The 14,442-nt window shown below is 33.2% G+C and overlaps 1 protein-coding gene across 3 annotated transcripts in view; it reads left to right on the top strand.

Annotated features, from left to right (window-relative positions):
• LOC108367169 (uncharacterized) overlaps nucleotides 1-14,442 on the top strand; it is a 252,009-nt gene that overhangs the window by 119,294 nt on the left and 118,273 nt on the right. The gene's annotated exons all lie outside the window — the stretch shown is intronic.

A 14,442-nucleotide genomic window follows, 5' to 3' on the forward strand; every position in this document is an offset into this window, starting at 1 on the left:
ATTATCTTCAGTAGTTACTAAAATATCGCAGTTTTCGTATTTCTTAAAATTACCGTTATATGGGAGGTAGGCGTGGTTATTATCCGATTTCGCCCATTTTCAATACCATCCGTTCCACGCCCAAAAGAAGTTCACGTACCAAGTTTCGTTAAGATATCTCAATTTTTACTCGAGTTATCGTGTGCACAGACGGACGGACGGACGGACGGACTGACGGACGGACGGACAGACAGTCACCGCTTAATCGATTTCTCTTTTCATTCTGATCATTTATGTATACATTTGTCTATATCTGTCTCGATTCGTTTTGCCTGTTACAAACAAATGTTATGTGAACAAAGTTATAATACCCTTGTGCACAAGTGCGCTCGGGTATAAAAACATTCCTGCATGTGTAGGCCTCCTCCAACAGCAGTTTGTATGCAGCGGTATGGCAGACATGTACCAATTGTGTTTGTATGTCATTAATTATAAACGAGTATGCGTTAACATACGTTTTGTTGTTTCCTTGTATGAATACGAGTATTATAACATTTATCCTCTCAACTGTAACACACGTGCCTGGCATTTTTTTTCGTCTAACTTTCAGGCGTTCTCATGTAACGAGCACGTATGAATGGCTGTGTATACGCGCTTATAAGTACATACATATGTGCATGCAGAATATGGTGGTTTTTATTCCAGCAATTCTACCAAAACTTTTCAGCAGGCTCCCCTTCTTTATTTGCTTTATTAAATTGTTTATAAACTTGACTGCTGCGGAGAAAGTTGCGTTCTTTGTAGGCATTATTCATGTAGATACTTGTGAAATTGCAGTTTACTCTGTTGCCTAAAACAATGATCTCCTCTGTGCTGCGTGCCGGTTTTGCATAAATTAATTTGCAGGCGTATGTATGTGTGTCTTCCTTATTGAGTGCTGTATTTAATTAGCTATATGATAATTAGCTTAAATCGAAAAAGTGCTAAAGTGCTAAATTCATACGAATTTGAAATCTATTTTCATAGCGCACGTATTCAAGAATTACAAATATATGAGCAAATCTCACGAGTTATTTTTTTCGTGTCACTTCCTTCTATCGCCAGAAAAAAAAAACGCTTAAGCATTTTTCTTGCATAAATCAAGTATTTGGGCAGTTTTAGCCTTAAAACGTTATTACTAATTTTTTTTTCATTGTTACTCGAAAAATTACACAGGGCAACACTGATTTTGGTGAGGCAAATGTTAAATCTGTTTTTGATGGACTTTTTTGAGCTGATTACGAATCCGTAATTATAAAGATTCCATCACGTACAGATTTTGAGAAAATCGTGGTCAAAGTGTCAAAAAATCGGGTTTTTTTCAATATTTGAGAAGCTCGAGCAAAGAGTAAAAATGTGGTAGAACCTTCCACTGAGGCTTAACTTAAAGCTAGAACCCTAGGCTACTGCCCCTGAAAATACCATGCCTGCACCTTTACTTGATGGCCATTTATAGTCATTTGTTGAACAATAAAAAAAATGCTGGCAAATTGTGCTCTTAAAAAAAAAATCCTGCCAAAATCAGTTTTTGCTGTTCAATAAACGACTATAAGTGATCTTAGGGTCAAGACGAAGAGATGGTATTTTTAGGGATTGTAGTCGAAAGTTCAAGCCTTAATTTAAGCTTAAGTGGAAGGTTCTATCACCTTTTGTTTAATTGCGGCAGGGACTCAAACTTCGCCAAAAGTCAAATTTTACTGCTCAATAAATGACTATAAGTGGCCATAAATTCAATGTGCAGGAATGGTATTTTCAAGGATAGTAGTCGAGGGTTCTTGCTTTAATCTAAGCCTAAGTGGAAAGTTCTATCACCTCTTTACTCTTTGTTAGAGCTTCTCAAATAACTGCAAAAGCCCGATTTTTTGACACTTTGACCTCGATTTTCTCAAAACCTGTACGTGTTGGATCCTTTGTACTTACGGATTCGTAATCAGCACAAAAAAGTCTATCAAAAATAGCTTTAACATTTGTCGCACCAACATTTTTTTTTAATTTTTGTTGGCCTGTTTTATAATTGTTTTTTTTTTTATAACTTTGGGAAGTTTTCAGATATAACGTTAATTCTAGAAGCAGTGGACTTTAGCATCACATACAACATATTAGTGAAGTTTCAACAGTGTGCCACCAAATTAAAAAAAAAATGGCGGCATGCAGAATATCCTTTGCAGTTATTTTGTCGTTTTTTGCAATTTTAAGATTTTTTAATTGTAATAATTTTGGGTACTTGAAAATTCAGTGTAAAAAAATCACGCCAAACTATATGGCTTTCAAGTTGAGACATGCGAATAAACGTGGTAGCTGACTTTGTATAAAGCTACGAGGGTATACGTTAGATAAACTACTATGAGTTTATGAGCATGAGTGGTTATTTTTACTTTCTTTAGTATATATATTTTAAGTTTTCATTTTAATATAATTTCGCGATGGAATCTGGTGCTTTACGCAAAACGGAACATAATGCATTGCCTAAGATAAGTGTGGCAACATTTTCGACACAAAACACATTTTTTGCGAGAAATCGCTTTTTGAAGTACTAAAAATGCACGTAGACAGTGGGAGTGGGTTTCAAAAAAAAAGATTACAAGATTTTAGAAAAAAAAATACGGAAATTGTTTTATTGAAAACAGTTGTTCTAAAAATACAGACAGTAGAAATTTTTTTTGAAATATGTTGCAACTTTTTTTTTTTAATTTAGTTAAAAAAAATATGACAATAATTTTATGGCAAGCACTTGTATAAAGATACACATCTTTTAATTAACTGTCTATTCATTTTGAATACTTTCAGTGTAGAAAAAGGTTTTTTAAATATTTTGAAGTTTTTTGAAAAAACTTTGTTTAAAAAAAACTTATGGAAATAGTTTTATTGGAACCATTTGTTCTTAAAAATAAATTTTTTTAAAAAACTATCTAACGATACATCGGGTTTAGGTAAGTAGTAGAAGAAAAAATAAATTTTTAACTTTTGAATTTTTTATTTTATTATTTTGAAGTTTTTTCTGCGACATTTCAAGAAATTTTTCTAAACCAACTATATAATTTGGGTGTTTAAAGAACTTAAAAAAAAGCAAAAGACAACCAAAGTTGTAAGAACTCCAGGAGGAATATTTTTTTGTAAAATTTTGGTAAAAGATCTCGTAGAAATGCGTATTTACATATTGAAATATTGTCATGTATTGTAAATATGTACGTAAAAAATGATTAGAAGTATACGGAGATACGTTTTTCAACTTTTAATTTTTTACATATGTACCTATGTATGTGTGTATGTTGGCAGATGCGATTCAACAACAAAGTTATGTAATCAAAACAAAAACATTTTTTCATGGAATTGATTACGTTATCACGATTTCATAAATACATACATATTATGTACATTTTAACCCTCCGATGAGTGACAGTGCCGATGACGTTAGATTCGTGAGAAGGTCCTTAGGGACCTACAAAGAGTTGCTCGATGTTTCGACTGTACATGTGCAACTTCTTTGGTATTTATGTTGTCTTTTGATTAAATTAACGTCCTGCATATATATTAGGAATGAAATAATTTGAAGAACAAGTGAAAAAAAATCAAAACATGAAGACAAGTAACTTGTTATTTCTTCTAAAATTGTACAAGGTCCCTAGGGACCTTGTCACTAATCCCCGTACTATATATGTTGAAATCTCAATAACACTCGAACGTGATCCCGTATCCCTTCGAAACTTATTTTAAACGATTCAGCTTAATTTATTCTTGGAATACATGTATAAATTCTTTTCAAAAATGCATTGAACAAAAAGATATAGGCACATGAAATACGAAAAGGTCCCTAGGGACCTTCTCACAAATCGAAGGGTTAATAAATCAGCACTGTTAATGCGAGCTCACGGTTGGTCCACTCATCCCCAATGATGCTGTGCGCTCGAAAGTGTACTATTAATTTTGTTAGCGTATCATTGCATTGACCTCGTTGAACTGCCAGGCTTTGTGATCGCTGCATTCACAATTCTAAAAAAAAAATGACACTGTTGGCTGATGGTACATCGTTGGTAGAAAATTACTATTTGACTTTTTGCTTCGACTTGTGTTTCAATGTTTGACCTTTTTATTTTGCATATTCTCATTTTGTTTCTCTTTTCAATCTGTTGGTCATGTACCAGTTTCATTCAACCATGAGCCATTCACTCAATGACCATCTGGTGGCCAGATGCAAACAAGGCGATAAGCAAAAATGCAAATTGCAAAAGAGTGAAAAAAGTGAAGAAAAATAGTGAAAGCATAATGGGAAAAGCGGCAAGGTAATGAAGCAACGCAATATTGTGGAATATGTATGTAGTCAGAAAAAGCGATCTCACAAAATAGTAGAATAGCAACAATAACAACAACTATAACGGCATCGACAACTGCCAATGCTATCAGCACCCTTTCATGCAAGTATGTCATGGCCAGTTTGTTTTTGCTATTGTCGCCTTCGTTGACGTGCGCGCCATTGTGTGGCATGTAGCATGTGGCGTGTGGCATGCGGCTGGCATTGCTATTGTGATAATGAGCGGCACAGCACAGCAGAGCAGTAGCAGTCACATTATGTTGTTCGCCAACTGTTCGACAGATTGCAATTATGATGCCTCAATTTGTTGTAGAGAATGGATAGAGCAAAAAAAAAATATTAAAAAATTATAAATCAAAGTACAAGCGCATCTAAGGGCAGTCGTTTATATTTGTAAATACTCTGTAGAAAAAAATTAGCAATTGATTAAAAATAACCAACTTATATTTAGCGTTTTTGCGGGATTTCGATAAATACCTAACTTTTAATTAACTATGACAAAACTAACTTTATCGGGAGGTAGTTTTCTGTACAAGTTTTTATATAAATATCCTCCTACAAAAAATACTTTCAATACACTTTTTTCAGCACTTCGCAGATTCTTTTTCGAATTCAGGACAAATAAAATATAGATAGAAATTTTAAATTATTATTTTAATGTTATGTCTGATGGAATTCAATTGTGGGACCACCTGCAAAAGAACATGTAAACAAATATGTAATAAAATAATAAAAATAAAAAAAATATAAAAAATATTTTTTCTGTTGTTAGTTTTTGTCCAAAAGTAGATACATAGTTACAAGTCAGTTGACATCTAATGCAGAGAAAACCAGTCATCACTATTTTGCGGTCATCGCCCTTCAAAAGTAGCTAGTTTAGGCCAAAAGAAATAGTTACCACTAGTCGACTGTTAGTTAGTTAATAGTTAACTACAAACTAGTTCCATTTCCTACAGGGTATGTACATATGTTGTTTAGGTAGATTTTTTTTTCGCTTCAAAGTATTTAAGAATGTGTGAGCGACACAAACCCCTCTCAGCGCTTTTAATTATTCTCAAATACTTATAGTTTGGTTACTTGCTATCAATGTTTTCCATGTAATTTTACAAAAGTAGAAAAGTTTTTCAAAAAGGAGGCAGTGTATTTCTGCCATAAAAAAAGCTTCTCATAAATACCATTTCCCGTTCGGTGGCGGCGTAAAACTGTAAGACCTGTTTGAAAATTGCGGTTTAAATCAATTGATAAGAAATACAGCAATGTGGCTGCCAAATACTAAATACTACGGTAAATACTGCAATGTGGCTGCCAGAAGAAAGAGGCTTACAGTCGAATATATTTTTGTTGAAGGTTGCCACCTTTTTGAAAAGTTTTGTTAAATTTAATTGATAAGCTAAATTAAATATCGCAATATGGGCCGAAAATCCGCATTTTCACCTTCCTTTTATTAGCTCGGGATGTAACTATGTAATATTGATGCGCCTAAAAGATGCAGCGATTTCTATTCTCAAGTTACATACCTGATGACAGTACGAATGGCAATTATAATAGGGAGGTTTTAGTTTTTAAACTATAATTTTATTAGAACTTTGATTGGTAATAGCAAAAATATGGTTCATTATCCTCTAAAAACAATCTGTGTGAAATATGACAATTTTTGGTCAATATCCTAGGCTCGCCCAAGTCCATCAAAGTTAAAGTACTAAAAACAATTTTTTTTCTTAGCTAACTTCGATTCTCTACAAAAAAGGTCCATATACCTAATTATGTAGGACTAATACTTTAGAAGATTATTGCAATTTTAGTAAAAAAATGTATTAATTAATTTATTTATGAATTTTTATTTTTTGAGCATATTGAACTTTGATGGACTTGGGCGAACCTAGGATATTGACCAAAAATTGTCATTATTCACACAGATTGTTTTTAGAGCATAGTGAACCATATTTTTGCTATTACCAATCAAAATTCTTAAAAAGCGGATTTTCGGCCCACGCTAATGGGTATCCAACTGAAGAGGTTTAGGAAAGTTTTCTGCTGGGAATATGTTTGAGGAGGGTTGCCACCTGTTTGAAAGTTTTTAAAATAAATGAAATATTACAATACGGGTATCAATCAGCACAGAAAGACTTTTAAGGCGCGGCGAAGGACGCCGGATATTTGCTAGTTATTATAAATAGATTAATTTTCTATGAATAATTTTCTCCATACTCACGCCTTTCCAAAATAAAATATCTCTATCTACAATCAGTCGACGATTTTAATGTAAATAATATGTTTACACTTGCATTTGTACACACATAGTATGTAACTATAAAATATGTACATCCATAGATTCCGTATAACGTCACACATAGTTAAAAAAATAAACCAAAAAGTACCTTATTAACACACATTTTTACTTCTCCTTCATTTGCTTCCATTTATTTCTCTCAACGCTGGCCTGATATTTAATACTGATATCTGTTTACCTGCACATATTTTTTTTCCTTATCCCCGTTAATTACTTTTTACGCGAAAATATCGCAATGTAATTAATTTCACCTTTACAGGTTTAAGAGTAGATCGTGTTAAAAGTAATTAATGCTTTGTTATCCTTAAACATTTAATTGTAAACGAACAGTGGAATGACTTTAAAAAATTTATGTTTATTACACTGTGTAACGATTTCAGGGTTATTGACTTAGGGCAGAATGATTCCAAATCAGTTGGTATGCTGTAGGAAAGCCAAGAATTGCACCAAGAATTGTACCAAGAATTGATACCAAGATATACACATGTAACCATAAGTGGGGGTGGCTACTCCCATTTTTCAAAAATTTATAATATTCTTATTTTTCGTATAAAAATTAATAAAAATATCAATTTTGAGTGTATTATCTTCAGTAGTTACTAAAATAACGCAGTTTTCGTATTTCTGAAAATTACCGTTATATGGGATGTAGGCATTTTCAATACCATCCGTCCTACGTCCGAAAGGAGTGTACGTACCAAGTTTCGTTAAGGTATCTCAATTTTTACTCGAGTTATCGTGTACACAGACGGACGGACGGACGGACGAACGGATAGACAGTCACCGCTTAATCGATTTCTCTTTTCATTCTGATCATTTATGTATCTATGTCGATTCGTTTTGCCTGTTACAAACAACCGTTATGTGAACAAAGTTATAATACCCTTGTGCACAAGTGCGCTCGGGTATAAAAGCAAACATTTCCCTTTGAAATATGCAACAACTTTTTCGTGCTTTCTTTTATATTAGTGCAGGAACAAACATCGATGAGGATTTTCTTGCACTAAACGTGTGTCTTTTCTTGCGCTAAAAATGCCCTTGATCCCATCAAATCCAAGGCTTCAGTTCCTAAAGGGATTTCACACTTTCTTCGCTTCGCGCACAGGTGGATGCCTGATTTTATTTTAAATGATCGAACTCATCCCAGTCTGAGATTTTACTGAAGTGAGAATTTTAGTTCTGGAATTTATCTTTATACTTTGACTTCAATTTTAGACCACTGTGCCTCTCACCGCATGGCATGACAACACTCTGGCTGCACATGAATAATTGTTTAAAGCTCACACTGGCATGCCTGCAGCAACAGTTTCGGTGGCTTTGGCTCTGCTTAATTGACGCTATGATTGCTTCGCCAGTTAATAAGTTTCACGCTGGAATTTTCGTGGTATTTTCTGCTACGGCTGCTATACAGAGGGTGTTGTTGTAAGTGTTGTTGGCTATTTTGTAGCCTGCTGCCGTTCATTGTTACCGATTAAGGAGCTGACATTTACTGCTTAAATGGTTAATTAACACTTACACACATAAACATGTAGCTGGGCAGTGACTGGCGGTGATTGTGAATTTATGGATGTATAAAACAGGATAATAATAAAGAAATGTTCTGGATTTGTAAGAAAATGATACCTAAAGATTTGACTTAGCATTTTTTTTAGTGAATCTCCAGAATATTTCTGAGCGTTGCATGCATTAGCACAAAGATAATTTACTTTGTATGCAAGATTATAGTTTAATTTAAATTTTGTCATATTGTGTGTACTCCCAGAATACAGGCCAGAATAAACTAACGTCAAATGCATATGTGAATATTGTTGGAAAAAAATGTTGGGTTCCTAGATTTGATTCGTGACTAAATCCTTCGATCAAATCGTAACCTTCACAGAAGGGTGCTGCTTGTCTTTGCAGATACTCCGCAAGATATTACAAAAAAAAATGTGAATAATAATTCCAGAATCTTGGAAGCATCAAATCGTCTCGTCACGCCGTTTTTCATGGAATGTATTTAAGGAACCAGCAATTTCAGCTAACATTCTGCATTCTTAAAGAATCCATGAGCACTGATTTCTCAAAACTTAAGAACTTCTATTAAACTCTTTGTGTTAACAGTTTCCAAAACTATTTCTAAAAATTTTTACACACACGATTTGTGTGTGCATTAATTTATGTACCTGCAATTTACATACACACTTATATGTCCAATGCTGCCAGATTCTCAGTTTTAATTTTATGCTCAAATGCGCAATAAATTAATAAAGCCATTCACGAAAAGGAATGAAACGGAATTTCATTCAAACAAATTGTGATTTAAATGTTCCATTTTATAAGAATACTATATTGCTCTAACCCGCTTCGCTGAGTGTATGAAATTTTTACGTGCTACATTAGGTGTAATTTATTATAATTAAATAAACATACTTAAAATATGCGAAAAGCACGAGATTTAAAATTTTTTAAATATCTTCAAAATATTTTCAAACTAAAATTATCTTAAACTTCTCTCATACTTTTTCATACTTATTTACATGTAGTTTAGAAATGAAACCATTTCAAAATCATTTCGTTTGATACCCATATTGTAATAATTCATTGAATTAATTTTAATTTTTAATTTTAATTTTTTTTTATACCGTTATTTCCTATAATTTAAGTTGAATTAGAATTTTCATTACATTAATCTCGACTTTAAATACAGGTGGCAACACTCTTCGAAATATTTTCCTACTAAAACCCTATTAAGTAAATCCCTCTTGTCTGACGTCCATATTGTGACACATATTCCAATTATCAAATTCTTTTAATTCAAGAAGAATTTGATTTTCCAAACAGGTGACAACCCTCCTACATGCAATTTAGAGATAAAAGCCTTATCAAAAACATTTCGATTGATAATCATATTGTAGTAATTCATTTAAATTAAATGAATTTAATTTTTAAACGGGTGGCAACGCTTGTAAAACAAATCAGTAATATTTAAAATGTTTAATCTGAAGGTTTATTAGCAATCTTTCATTTGACACCCATATATTAATTTTTCAGATAGCTTGCAAATAATTAATTTAAATTTGGCTTTTTGGACAGGTGGCCACTCTTTCCAAAATACTTTCAAACTACAACTTTTTTAAGCCTCTTGTCATATTAGTAAGGATATTTATTAAGTTAATTTAAATTTAAACGGTTCATGTTATTTAATTTTAAATGAATCGTTTTTGGTTATTTATGCTTAACAAAATTTAAAAACTTTTATTTTTTAAAAGCTCTCTTCGTCTTAGAATGTTACAGTCTTTTGGTAAAAAAACAGCTTTTTACTGAAACTTACCGTTTTTTGCAAAAAAATAATAGGGCAACACTGTATATGTGAACAAAGTTCGTCTTAGTTGTTGCAGTATTTAATTGTTGCAGGATTCCCGTTGAGCATAAATTGCGAGTAATTAAGGATTTATGCAATTGACTAGGTTAAGTATGTGCAATAGGAGTATTCTACTGTAATTATAGAAGTTTGCCACTACATGTATTTATGTGCACTTATGGCTAGATATATACACACATATCAATTGAAGTGATTGAAGTGACTATAGATCAGTGCTAGGTAGCCAGTAGTCTCGCGCGCGTATATTTTGCCTGGTGCGGCTATAGATAATATGTACTATGTCATGTCAATAAAAAAAAATGATGAGTGTGAGGACTGACAAATGTTGAGAAATAAAAGAAAATAATTTCTGCAGGAAGTTATCATATTTTTTTTTTCTACCGAACCCAAAACATTAAATTGAATAAACAGACTACATATTTATCATTTGCAAAATATAAAATATATGTCGAGTAAAATTCATGTTTGGTCAGTGTCTCATCATTCCCGTATTGGTCCTTTCTATGACATTGATATAGTTGGGCAAATCCAAATAGAGCGGCTACTTTTGCAAGCCAATTTCGTTGTAATAAATGCTAATGCTCCAGCCGTGCTACCCGCTGTTGGTAGTAAAGGAGCTCCCACTCAGCGTTAAAAGCTTGAGAGGGTACTAGCTTTATAGCCGGTCTTTGCTCGAGGAGCTGAGGATCAATCAACCAGTTATTTCATCCTCCAAATAACTGCGGTGTCTTCCAAGTAGAAATCTAACCTATAGAGAAATGGGCTAGCCTTTTATTGAATAGCACGATTCCAGATAGGGAAATCTACTACCCTGAAGCAACCTCGAGAGTAATAGGTTCAATAATACTGAAATATGGGATTATATGGAAATATCGTGCAACTTTAGCATCACTGAGCCATAATAACATGACTCCCTGCTGGGTCGCTGGACATATTTACATATGTAGCAATATTGAAGTGATAAATTCGCCTGATGAGATGGCCACATATGGCTCTGAGATGCAAATTAACGATGCGGATAGCGCTTTACTCCCATCGGTTAGTGATCACAGGACACTCCATAGAAGTTCAGAGCTCAAAAGAAGTGTGAGATCTCAAGACTATTATGGCCGCGGCTTAGTAGGAATAAGACAGAAGAACTTCTGAAATAACAATAAACCCACAGTAAGTGTCCTGACTGGCATCATGAGGGCGAGCTGTAAAGTTGCACCAATGCCCCAGCGATTATCTGCAGAAACTGCCGCGATGAAAATAAGGACGAACCGATGGACCACTTTCTTCATCGAAAGCACTTGCGATCAAGCTTCTTCAACAGTTTGGCGGCGAAAATGAAACTCTTAGATCACCGCAATGATTTCAGTAAGTTAACGAGTTGAAAATTCCCTGATTTCTCTCTGAATAAGAACCCCGATTAGTTCAAACTTACTGAAAGAGGGCACCCTTAATGGACATGATGGTAAAAACAAAACTAATTTGCAACAATAATGTGCGGTGGGATTAGCTATTCACATATATTTATAAGTATTTAATAGAGTTGTTCTAATACTAATGAACTTTACATGAAACTATGGATCAATATTTTTTTCTCTCTCTAACTCGCCCTCGAACTTCAAATGCGTTCAGGCATGACTGGACACCACACAAAACTTTTATGGTCATTGTAATAAAATAAATAGAAAAAAGCGAGAGTTTTCCTTGTGAATTAAATGCAGCATGGTCAGTGAAGGATATAAAGGATTTTAACACAGTGTAATCGAGTAGAGTGTGAAAAAGGGCGATAAAAACTAATAGCCGAGTAGTGAAGATGAACTCATAGCTTGTGCTTTAAAGGATTACTGGTGAAGTAAGAGTAAAGCAATAATTTGCAGTTGAGCTGGCGAAAAAAATGCATACTGCATGAGCACAACTACAGACATAAGAAGGAAATGAAGTTAGGGCTTTTCGAAGAGAAAGTTTGTCAGAAAACGGAAAAGATTCTTAGATAATAGAATAGTCAAAAGTCTAGGAAGATAAACACTTCGAAACAAAGGTCCAGCCAAACTTTCTGCATTCATATAATGTGTGCTAGGTAATTATGCAAAACTCGCTAGCGCTTAGGGAGTGAAGAAAAGTGGGGGGAAGTGTATAAAGTAACAAAATAGTGATCCTAATAAGAACACGATTTAAAGGAAGGAATATTTAATTCACGCGCGGAGAAAGAGCAAAGAAACCTGATAAACTCTTGAGAAACATTAGCCGCAGGAAGGAAACAGAAATAAAGTTTAAGCAAGCTAGAAAAATACGAAGAAGAGGGGCTCGCAGCAAGCAAGCAACATTAAACTCAACATTAAACCATTAGGAGATGGCTCAAATGAGCGGCTGGCCAAGCATATCCGCTGGCGGTGGACACCAACCGGCAATGCAAAATGAAATTAACTTTTCCAGTCTATGCAAAACAAGGGATGAGTTCGAAAATCTAAAGTATTCGAAAAAAAGTGTACATGCACTTTTGCAGCTAACGAGCAAGCAGGCACAAAAAAGAGCAAATGCGGTTAAATGCACCAAGACAAGAGATAAGACAACTCAACTTGCAAAGTATGAAAATGGTTGCATGCTTTGGTGTGTATAATAAGCAAAGTTTTAAATAAATAAGCAACAAAGGAGACAATAACAAGTTTCTACTTTTCCCCATACAAATACAAGTCGGCCAACAAGGCAAAGCTCATTAAGGTGTTAAGCGTTGTTAGTTGTGCGCCAAATGCGCTGAATGCACTTCCAGCAATTAAATTGTACGTGAAAAAGCGTAACGCGCGCGGTGGTAAAGTGAATGGTGTGGGAGAATGTAATTAAGAAAATACTTGGTTTGTATTTTTTGTTTTGTTTTTAATCGGTCGTAAGTGCGCAAAAAGGGATTTGACTTCGGTCTTAATTGCATTGCACTAGAGGAGCGGAAGCGGCGCAGCTGCAATTAATTCTAATGAAGATGTTGTTATTTAATGCAAAAAAACAACGTATACAAACATATAGTTATTACACTAATTTCTTGATTAAAAAGAAAAAAATATAATCATAAGGAAGTTGTTGATTTCAATACATAATTTTGTTTTCCAAAAATTTTATCGCACTGAAAATTGCCAAAAAACAACATAATAAAAGCAAAATTTTATGTTGTAAATTTTGGAAAACTTCCTAAAATTAAAATACCTAAAAATTTACAAAAATCTCGCATTTGCACAGTAAATTGTTCACAATATTTGAAGCAATTTTTATTTCGGTTTTTTCCGCTTATTTATTTATTTTTTTAATTATGGCTCCTGACAGAACAAAATGTAATCAGATTTTAGTAAGCATCAATAAAAAGTTTGTTTTCATTTGTTTTGCAGGTTTTCGAATATCAAAAAAAAATAATAATTTCATAAAACCGCTGAATACCGAAACATTTCTTTGAAAAACTTGCGACATTAATGAAAATTTATATACACACACTCACGGCAAAAAGTATTGGCGAAGAAAATATTTCACAACAAGTGCACCAATTTTTTTTAATGCTTCCCACTAATTTTTCATAATTATGGTCCATACTACAACAAAATATATAAAAATATATATATTAAACTGTTATGAAAAACTCAGGGAAACTCAATAAATTTTCATGCAAAATTTTCGAATTTTCATTAGGCTTTTAGTTATTTTTGGTATGCGGCCTATTGATTTTGGTATGAAAAAAAAATGCGAAACAACTTCAAACAAAAAAATATTTGCAACAATTAACGCAATTTTTTAACAACTTCAAACTTGCAGTTTTTTGAACTAAAATTTAATGGCCCACAAGAATGCACGCTTAAACAATTTAAATCCGATTAAAAATTTGTATACAAGTTTATTGAATTTTTTTGAGTTTTGCACAAAATTTAGAAATTAAATTTTTATGTTTTTTGTTGTAGAATGGGGCATACTTTTACAAAAAAAATTGCGAACAAAATAAGAATGGAAATTGTTGCCTTCATTTTTGCCCTCAGTGTATGTATATAAATTTTTATCAATTTCACAAGTTTTTTTATACTAAAATTTAATTGTGCTAAAAAACTGTATGCTCAAAAAAATCTTATAAAAAATTTGAAAATTTGCATGAAAGTTTTTTAAATTTTCCTGTTTTTTTCACAAAATTTAGAAATCATATTTTCATGTTTTTTTTATAGAATGAGGCATACGCCTCATATAAAAAATTTGTGAAAACAATATAAATAAAAACTGTGACAACTCATTTAACAGACGCTAAAAAAAATTTTATACCCGAGCGCACTTGTACACAAGGGTATATTAATTTTGTTCACATAACGGTTGTTTGTAACAGCCAAAACGAATCGAGATAGATATAGACAAATGTATACATAAATGATCAGGATGAAAAAAGAAATCGATTAAGCCATGTCTGTCTGTCCGTCCGTCTGTCCGTCTGTCCGTCTGTCCGTCTGTCCGTCT

This window comes from Rhagoletis zephyria, unplaced genomic scaffold, assembly GCF_001687245.7.
Source record: "Rhagoletis zephyria isolate East Lansing unplaced genomic scaffold, Rhagoletis_zephyria_1.1 Rzeph_scaffold_00002, whole genome shotgun sequence".
Classification (NCBI taxonomy): domain Eukaryota; kingdom Metazoa; phylum Arthropoda; class Insecta; order Diptera; family Tephritidae; genus Rhagoletis; species Rhagoletis zephyria.